The sequence below is a fragment of the Strix aluco genome, chromosome 9 (assembly GCF_031877795.1).
Source record: "Strix aluco isolate bStrAlu1 chromosome 9, bStrAlu1.hap1, whole genome shotgun sequence".
In the NCBI taxonomy this organism is placed as follows: Eukaryota; Metazoa; Chordata; class Aves; order Strigiformes; family Strigidae; genus Strix; species Strix aluco.
Genome location: NC_133939.1, coordinates 8,378,248 through 8,388,826, shown reverse-complemented (window position 1 = coordinate 8,388,826; position 10,579 = coordinate 8,378,248). Strand labels below are relative to the sequence as shown.

The 10,579-nt window shown below is 40.0% G+C and overlaps 1 protein-coding gene across 1 annotated transcript in view; it reads left to right on the top strand.

Moving 5' to 3' along the window:
* VAMP2 (vesicle associated membrane protein 2) overlaps nt 1-10,579 on the top strand; it is a 56,015-nt gene that overhangs the window by 24,766 nt on the left and 20,670 nt on the right. The gene's annotated exons all lie outside the window — the stretch shown is intronic.

Below are 10,579 nucleotides of genomic sequence, written 5' to 3'. Positions count from 1 at the left end.
AAACCTGTGGTGCCAGGCCTGCATTACAGCACTGGCACCAGCATGATGGCTCAAAAAAGGATACAGGAATAATAAAAAAAAAAAAAGTGCATTGAATCTTGCTGTGGGTAGGCTGAATTTGTTGTGGACAGGTGGATTTAATTTCCAGTATTTAGTTGGGATAGCTGTAGAAAGTTACTAGCTTTTTTATGGAAACAAGCTGCATGAATAACACTTGCTTCTAAACTAAAGTATGTATCTGTATCCCAATCACAATAGCAGGAGGTGATACGTTGCCCTTCGAGAGCTGTAACACAGCTGGAAGTTCTGAGAGCTTGAAGAGTAAGTAGCTCTGAGGGCAGGAAATGTTAGCTGTGGGAATGCTTCAGTGATCTGACTTTTTCTTTGTTAATATAAACAGGATTTTATCATTGATTGTAAATGGATTGCTTTGTCCCAAACATGATTCTCACCATTTTTTTTCTTCTCACTTTAATAACATATGGACAGTTCAAATTTTGATTAAGTCTTTGATTTTTAAAGCATAACAGGCTTTAATCTCAAACATTTCTCCTCAATCCTAATGACTTTTTTGTTTTCGAAAAAGGAAATGAGGAACAAGTGGTTACTTTTGAAGTGTTGTAAAAATAATTAACTTCCATGTTTCAGATGAATGCTAAGCAGAATAGCAGTACTCACTCGGCAGACATGGAGGAGAGTGTTTCCATTTATCTAGAGAACCCCAAGGGCTGCTTATAACGATGCAACTCACAACAGATTTTCAGCGAAGTGTCTAAGCATTTTAACAAATAGCAAAGGGCAGTCTCTTGAGTGTGGCAAGACTAAAAGAACCAAGATAAGCTGTTATTTACTGAATTAGTAGAAGTTTAAATATGGATTTATTCAGGGAAAAAAAGCGAAATTGAAGTTTAGTTTCTGGACTGTAGCAATCTGTGAATGTACAGGTGTGCGCAATGTGGATTAAAATACCTCAGCTAAATTAGAAAACCAGATGCCATAACTCAGCCTCAGCATTGATCCACAAAGTATGTCTGTAAGCTTCTGAAATCACAGTAAAGGTTCTGGAAATGTGATTTAAACATAGGTCTTTGTGTAAAGCAAAGATTGTCATTAGAAAAATATCAGAGTTTTGAGAGAAAGAGAGATGGTAAGATAAACATGGGAGCATAGTCTAAGGGAACTACAAGGCTCTCAGTGATCCTGTGAGGATGGGGAGTCTGAAGAGTTTAGGAGAGATGGCTGTGATGATATAGACAAATCTTATTTTACAAGTTTAAAGTGCTCAAAACATGTTTCAGTATGGTTTGTATAATTTTCTGTTAGGCAGTATTTAATGAATTCACATTAGTTTGCCAATAATTTATTTGGCAAAGTAGTCTTAAAGATCTTTAAAAGGTCTTTAAAACTCTGGTTTTGTTGTATTCAAAATGTACTGGGGCTTTGGGGGTTTTTTTGTTCAATGAGAGTTTGGAATGAGAAGTTTCCTTTTATTGCTTTAATATATTTGATTGGTTAAATGAAATCTGGTTTCAGTAATTGATGGATGTTGAAATGGGAGAAAATACATTGCATATGAATCATAACACTATGGGAAGGTGGAGCACGGTCACTTGCAAATGGTAGCTATATTTCATGGAAGCTCTTAAAAAAAAATGACATTTTGTGAGAAATAAGGGTGAAAGTTTGGCTTTCTGTACAGATACATTTGCTATTCTCTTTTAACACTTGCACATACTGTGTGACTGCTGTTTAAGTAATGAATAGGTAGGATAAAATGTTTGCTGTAGTTCACTTGGCCAAGTAGTTAGAGAAGACTTAAGCTTAATAAGCCTGATAATTAAGCTTTAATATATGCAAGAATGGTAATTAACCTATAAAATTCAGTTGTGATGAAACTGCCACTGAATAGATTTATATAACAAGGCTACAAGAACATTTCACTGCTGATGGAAATGTGACTTTCTTTCAGCTGTTTTGTTGTTACTGTTTCTTTTTTTATTTTATTTTTTTTAAAGGCATGTTAATAGTTGATTTCCTTCTAAAGTGCAACAAGAATGCTGGGAAGTAATTTCCAGGCAAATGGAAAGCTCCCAAGCCTCCTCGGTTTTAATTTGGGTCTCTCAAAAGACAGGCGTAGAAAACATCCTTGATCCAAAAAAAACCTGCTTAAAATCGGGGAAACCATATCAATCTTACCATTCCTTTGAGAGTCTTCCTTCCTTCTCTCTACCAGAGTTAACTTTTAAATGACTGCGACTAGCAACAAATGACAGCAGTTTCTTCTGCACTGGTGCGTGCGTCGGTGAGTAGGGGATGGCTGAGTCAAAGCCTACCCTGATCCTTCCCTCGCACTCCCTGCCCAGCTGCTGCCTGTTTACTCCTTTGGGTATAGCCCATGATCCTGGAAGCCTACACAGAAAGCTAGAAATAGTGGATGCTCCTACTCCTCTGCATGAGAAACATAGGTGAAGTCTCACCATAACGTACCACACCAGCGTGAACTTGGAGTACATCAACTCCTGTTCAGAAATAGGACTTGGGACTTTGCTTAAAGCTGACCATTTCCACTGAATTGTGTCCTTAGTGATTGCTCTAGAGGTTGAAAATAGAGGTTTGTGAATCTGGAATATCTGGCAGACCAGAGTTTAGACTCCTGAATTTTTGAAACATTTCTCTAGCAACATATTTGGTATTTATGTCTTTCTCCTATAGTTTTCAAGATGGATTGTGTTTTTTCTTTTTCTTTCAGTATGGAGATGTCAGCAATGATGCTGACTGCTGACTGCTTTTTATTGTATTTATTGCTTTATTCTTGAGTTGTTTCAGATGTATCTCACTAAGGCACTGAGTGAAGCTTTGTTCTGTTAGGCTTCCTCTCTCCCACAATCTGGTATGCTTTAGTGATTTTTCTGCTTTAATCCAGAGTTGTTTCAGTTTGCAATCAGTTTTCTCTTTTCCCTAATTTCAGATCAGTAACTTAACACAAGAAAAAGAAAGGCTTTGTGTTATCCAGGATTTGATTTCTCTGTTGAATCTCTTCTTTGTTTTTGTATTTTGTTTTGTTCTTGTTTTGTTTTAATACCCAGTAAAAACAGTCTCCTATTTATAAACTAAAATTTCTTTAATAAAGTTTTCTAGAGAGAAGAGTGCATCTCTTCCTGTGATGATCAGTCTTTGTATTATTTTTCCAGGTGTGTAAGGTAACCTCAGTGTGCAAGACAGAGCTGTAGTAACTAGAGAAAGGCTGTTACCAATGCACCTTGCAAAGTCAAGAGCTGTCAGAAAAGGAATTGAAGACCATGTCAGCTCAAACAGGCTAGATTAAGATAAAAACATATTGGGCTGATGGAGCATAAGGAACTTTTTTTAAACAAAATTCTGGTATTTTTTGTAACGGTATGTTCATTTACCTACATCTTTGAATCTGTTTGAAATTGGCAACCCATGCTGAGCGCTAGATTTAACCTATATTCAACGAACTTGAAACAATAACCATTTTGTGACAAAATGAGATCACAGAACTGATCTTTGTGCCAGTTCTACTGCCCTTAGCCCACATCATAACCTGGACACTCAAGGTTAACAGATTGAGAAACATCAAAAAAAAAAAAAAAAAGCAGCTTGTATTCTTTCTGCTGATGAAGAGAAATTACAATAGGAAGCTGAAACCTGCTAATTCTGAAATCTTGTAAGAAATGATAGAAGGTACAGTCAGTACTACCTAGGAACTAGAGATAATACTTCCTTTTAAAAATTGACTTTTAGTGCAATACAGTGTTTTGGTATTTTTCTGTGTAGACATTGCACTGAAGATATTTTTTAGTTATTAACTGTCACAAATATTTCATATGATGGATTCTCCACATGTTTTTATTTTATATATTTTATATATTTTTTATATTATTATTCTTTCTATCCAGAAGCAGCCTGATGCAAATTAAGAATTTAAACAATCAAAATTTAGACAATAAATTACATTTCTCTTTTTTCACAGTATAATATTAACATCAACATAAATATTAAGAGAAAGTTTTTTACAATTGCTTACACCTGTATTTGCTTTCATCCTCTAATTAAAATAAACCTCATTTAGTATAAAGATTACAGTTGGTTTCAAACCATCAAATAATGAGAATTAACCATTTTCTAAGAAAAAAAGAGGGACTAAAATTGGTTGAAGTCACTGGTCAGTCTGAGGAAATGACCTCAAAAGGAGATTATTTACTTTAGAGTTGTTTAGTTATTTCAGTTCTCTGTATTTAAGTATATAGATTTGCTGTCCTTTTAGCTGTGAAAAAATACATGTAATTCGATCAGAGATTAGCTAGATCTGTAGCTAGTCTAATGAGGAGGTTTGTTAGGGGCAAAGTCCCTTCTGATCTGAGCAGGGCAGCAGAGATTCCCTGCTCCGGCGTGGCTTGCTGGCAGTAGGTGAGCAGAGGTCCCACATGCAGCAAGGTGCAGTGGGGCTGCCCCACAAGCTAACCAGCTCCATTGAATGTTCAGTAATATGGGGCTCTTTCTTCATAGAACCATAGAATGTTTTGGGTTGGAAGGGACCTTAAAGAACATCTAGTCCCACTCCCCCTGCCATGGGCAGGGACACCTTCCACCAGATGAGGTTGCTCAAAGCCCCATCCAGCCTGGCCTTGAACACTGCCAGGGAGGGGGCAGCCACAGCTTCTCTGGGCAACCTGTGCCAGTGTCTCACCACCCTCACAGGGAAGAATTTCTTCCTCATATCTAATCTAAATCTACCCTCTTTCAGTTTAAAACCGTTACCCCTCATCCTATCCCTACACCCCCTGATAAAGAGTCCCTCCCCACCCTTCCTGTAGCCCCCTTTAAGTACTGGAAGGCCTCTATAGGGTCTCCCCAGAGCCTTCTCTTCTCCAGGCTGGACAACCCCGACTCTCTCAGCCTGTCCTCACAGGGGAGCTGCTCCAGCCCCTGATCATCTTCATGATCCTCCTCTGGACCCGCTCGAGCACGTCCATGTCCTTCTTATGCTGGTGCCCCCAGAGCTGGACACAGAACTCACGAGAGCAGAGTAGAGGGGGAGAATCCCCTCCCTCACCCTGCTGGCCACACTTCTCTTGATGCAGCCCAGGACATGGTTGGCTTTCTGGGCTGCAAGTGCACATTGCTGGATCATAGTCAGTTTTCCACCCACTAATACCCCCAAGTCCTTCTCCTCAGGGCTGCTCTCAATCCACTCCTTGCCCAGCCTGTGTCTGTGCTTGGGATTGTCCTGACCCATGTGTAGGACCTTGCACTTGGCCTTGTTGAACTTCATGAGGTTTGCACGCGCCCACCTCTCCAGCCTGTCCAGGTCCCTCTGGATGGCACATCCCTTCCCTCCAGCATGTCGGCCACACCACACAGCTTGGTGTCATCAGTGAACTTGCTGAGGGTGTGCTCAATCCCACTGTCAATGTCACCAACAGAGATGCTAAACAGCACTGGCCCCAACACCGACCCCTGAGAAACATCACTCGTCACTGCTCTTCACTGGGACATTGAGCTGTTGACTGCAACTCTTTGATTGTGATCATCCAGCCAATTCCTTATCCATCGAGTGATCCATCCATCAAATCCACAGCTCTTTAACGTGAGACAAGGATGTCATGTGGGACAGTGCCAAAAGCTTTGCACAAGTCCAGATAGATGATGTCAGTTGCTCTTCCCTTATCCACCAACGCTGTAACCCCATCGCAGAAGGGCACCAAATTTGTCAGGCACGATTTGCCCTTAGTGAAGCCATTTTGGCTGTCACCAATCACCTCCTTATTTTCCATGAGCCCTAGCACAGTTTCCAGGAGGATCCACTCCATGATCTTGCCAGGCACAGAGGTGAGACTGACTGGCCTGTAGTTCCATGGGTCTTCCTTTTTTCCCTTTTTAAAAATAGAGGTTATATTTCCCCTTTTCCAGTCAGCAGGACTTTGTGGGACTGCCACGACTTCTCAAATATGGTGGATAGAGGCTTAGCCACTTCATCTGCCAGTTCCCTCAGGACCTGCGGATGCATCTCGTCAGATACCAAGAACCTGTGCACCTTCAGGTTCCTGATCTTCTCCTACAGTGGGCAGTTCTTCCTTCTCATAGTCCCCGCCTTTGCCTTCTGTGTCTTGGGCAGTGTGGCTGGAGCACTTGCCAGTGAACACTGAGGCAAAAAGGTTGTTGAGTACCTCAGCCTTCTCCATATCCCAGGTGACCAAGTCTCCCTTTTCCTTCCGGAGAGTGCCCACATTTTCCCTAGTATTCCTTTTGTCGTCTTCCCTCTTGCAGTTGTTCCCAGAGAGGCCTAATTTGCTGCTCTGCCCCTCTGGAAAAGATGCGGAACACTCATCACTGCCACCGCTTTTGGAGAGGCAAGCGATATGGTGTAAAGATTAAAACCCGTATCACAGTGTGTTAGATCCCAGAACTGGTTAGTCTAGTCTGGGTCAACACAATTCCCAGCTGCGGTTTAGCAGACTGAGCTCTTTTTAGCGGATTGGATAGGTTACAGGTTACAATGGTGACTGTCTACTTGGCTGTCTGCTTCATTAATTCCATGCATTTTTGCTAAACCTTTCTTTTGTCCAGTTAAATGTGAAGATGAGACTGGTCAACTGGGATCTAAAGACATAGAATTAGTTTGTGTGTGCTGGTGCTTTTTTTGCATAGGTGATCACTTAACACTAGCATATGTTAGATGATTGGCTTCTATAGTGTAGTTTTGAGTTTTTAATTTGTGAATATAAAATGTGTACGCTAACACCCTGAATCATCTAACCCTTAATCATCCTTCAAGCAAATCCACAGATTACTCTGCAAAGCGTGGTCAGTGGTTAACACATGAATTAATATCCCAGCATTGTGTTGACTTTATCTTAAGCCACAGCCTTTGCAAAAGATGACAGCAAGGGGAAAGAAGGATCTAAAAACCTGTAGTGTTGATATTTCAGAGAAAGAATCCTGCCTTGTGTTACTTTTCTGACTAACAGAAACCCTGCCTGAGTCACCGCAACTGGTTGTTGTGAAAACTACAATTTAGAGAAATTATGGAAATAATGCAACTTTTTCTGGCAAATTCTTATGTTTATTATAAAAATAATTTGGCTGAACTAGTTGACTTGATTTAGAATTGAGGTGCTTTGGGCCTAGTAATACTCATTTGGATTGAATAGAAGATACTGGAGAAGATAAATCAGTCAGTCATTACTAGCATAACAAATTATGATCAAATTAAAGATGATGTCTTAAGGTTCCTCTGTTTTTCCTCTATATGCATATTTAGCACTCCAGATGGTCAATGCAGTCATAATAAACTGGTGGGACTATTTAATTAAATGTGTTCCCAGGGCATTAAATGTAGGGTATTATTCTTTGGCTGATGGTCAGGGTAAATATTTTGTAATAAGGGTGAGTCCTTGTAGAATATTGCTGGTAGTACATGAAAATCACATTTGGGAACAGAAATGTGTTCAAAGCAGAAATTTCTTCACAAAATTAAGACATCTCAAATGTTAATCCCTTTTATATGTGGGGTTTTCTTCTACCACTAATTCACTATTACTCATTACTACTCAATTATTATAACTAGCATGAGAAATAATTTTAAAATTGGAAGTCATAGAATGGAATGAGTCTAAGTTAAAGTCTGTAGCCCTTTAGTAGTCAATAGTCACATTTTTACTGAATACTGAAGGGCTCAGTTGGAACACTGAAAAGCATAGTTAAAAACATCTCTGTTAAAACAGTGATGGTTCCCTGATAGTGAAGGAAGCCTGTTTGGTCTTGTTAGGAGTTAATTCTGCTCCCTTTCTGAAATCTCAGAGGACTGAAAACATCTTTCCATAGTCTGAAAATTCCTCCACCCCCAAGTATGCAAATGTCCACTAGCCCAGCAGTGATACTTCTCTGTCAATAACCTAATTATCTTTTCACTCTAACCAGTTTTATAACTCATTACTTCCTTTATTCCCATAGAGCAGCTTTTTTTCCCCCTGTGAAAGTGAGATTAGTAGAATGGAAACAAGGATAAACTTAGCCTGTTAAAATAGGCTAGTTAATAACTGGAGGGGGGAAGATCAGCTAGAAATCTGAAATGCATACAATTAGCGGGCAACTGAACTGAAAATTACCTTATGGGGTATACATCTGTCTCAGAAATGGGTGGTTCATGCTCTCTAGCCAGGGTTTTCTTCTGAGGTGTCCACTCACCTTACAGGCAGAGAACATCATTATCTACTTGTAAGAAGGCTGAGAACCTAATTCTGAAGGACACTTAATTTTATGGGGGTGTTAGAAGTAGGTGTCTTTTCTCTGAACGTCTCCTGAGAGAATTAGTGTGTGGTTTTGAAAGAGTGACGGGACGTGCCATTTGACACTATCCCATTTCACTATGGGAAAAGCAAAATTTTAGGTAGGAGGTGTTGGGATGGATAGCTAATGTCTCTCGATTTCTACACACACATCTATATATTCCCAGACAGAAACATGATTGCCCACACACAACTGTGGTAGGTCTGTACTATTGTTAAGTTTGTACAGTTAAGCACACAAGTCTGGAAGGCCCAGAACTTTAAGGATTTTAGATGTCAAAGGTACCAATTTCTTTGAGATGTAAATAGGCTAGCACAGAATTTTAATCTGCCCTCTTTGGTTAGACTGGATTTTGTTAGGACTGTGTCAACTGTATATAGCCAAACTGATTGTTAAGAAAGCTTTTGTGCTGGTGTTGGCTAAACTGACCTACTGCAGAAATAAAATCCTGTGTGGTAGAATCCGATTAACAGAAAATTGGGAGCCAGCAAATCCCTCCAGAAAGCAGAAGACTTTGAGTATTATCAGTAAAAGTCCCCCTTTGCAAATTAAGCAGTGGAAAAATTGTTTTGGCTGTTACTGCATAGGAATAAACAGAGCAAGTTCAAAACTAATGCAAAGCACCAGTGCTATAGAGCTTCTTTATTTCCTTAGAGATCCTCCCTGCCTCAAAGCTTTCAGATGCATCTAAATTTACAGAAAAACACTCTCAGCACCAGGGACAACGCGAGAGTGGTTTGTTTCTACAGTCACTGTAAGTCCAGGATCTTCACTGACGTCCATAGTCACTAAAGTAGTGTATGAATTTGCATTTGTAGCTAATTTTAATAACTGTTTTAGAGTTAAATCTCAAGAGTACAGAGCTATGGAGGTGTTCTGATTTATTTTACAATTAAATAAAGGGTTTTTTTGTGAGTTTGTTGGGGTTTTTTTAATGCCTTTGGAACCACAGACTGTCAAACCACACTTAAGCAGTGAAGTGCAAATCAGTAGATGCCTTTTGAGGGGGTCCAAATAGAAGAACAGTGTCTTAAATATATATAAATTTGGTTACAACAGTAAATATTTACTACATAAATATGGTACCTAAACAGTAAATCAATAAAGAGGAAGAGAGGCAGTGCAATTTTATGTTTTGTTTGAACAACAGGGAAAGAGTGTGAGGAAAGAGGAATCAAAGTGGGATTCATAGAAAATTGCCTCCTTCGTTTCACTTTTTATAGGGATCATTAGTCAAATCTTCTGCTGTATTGATGCACTTTCAGTGTCCCCTCCCCTGAGCTTTGCCAGCTGACACCAGCTAGAGCTGATGTAATTCTCACTTTCCTCATGCTGTAACCTTTAACTGTGTGTTTCTCACTGTTTAAGTCTGAGGGGTAGAAAATAACTCCTGCTATTAGAATAGGTTGTGAGCTTTGATTTGGAGTCTGCAGCTGAAGAAGAGGGGAGCAGAAGGATGGTGATGAAGAGGCCTGGGCTGCTTTGCCACAGGCTTTCTGTGCCACTGAGCAAATCACTTAATCTCCCTGTACCTGTTTCCCAGCCGTATGAAGGAATAATAGCTTTTCCTTAGCTTATTGCAGTGTTGTTAAGATAAAGACTTTGAAGGGATTAGGTCCTGTAGCTGGAGGCTTTAAAAAGCACTTTGGATGGATAAAACAAGTTGCTGAAAGCAGCTATCTAGTTCCTAATGTAAACTGTACCAAAGTCACAGTGGTGACCTGGCATCCTCCTGGTATTCACAATGTGCATCTCCCTTCCCTAGCCTGACTAACACAAAATTTCTCACACATATGAACAAAAATGGAAGTATGTGTCAGGCAGCTTCACAAAACATTAGATACCAGTCATCCTTAATGTTCTTCCAGCCAGTGCTGAAATGGAAAACAGTAACACTGCGTATCTCCAGTTCTCTCTTAGAGTTGCAGCTCCCTTTAACCATTAGAGCTAATTAGTAAATTGCTTCCAAAATATCTAGGTGAGATGAGAAATCTCTTAGTTATGATTTTGACCTACCAGTTTCAGGCCCAGCAAGTAACCAGAAGAACTGGTCAGCTGAGACCATTTTACTGAATCACTAGGACAGTCCCCAGATGTTTCTTCCTAGTTAGCTGCACACATACACAGCTCCAGCACCTGCTTTCAATCAGTCAGACTGCTCATGTGCAAAAAGCTGGCATGGTGGGGAGCAGGGATGTAACTAATGTTGTATAAAGAATGACCTAACTGCTGAGGCTCTAAGCATGTGGTAGAGTTGTCCTGGAGT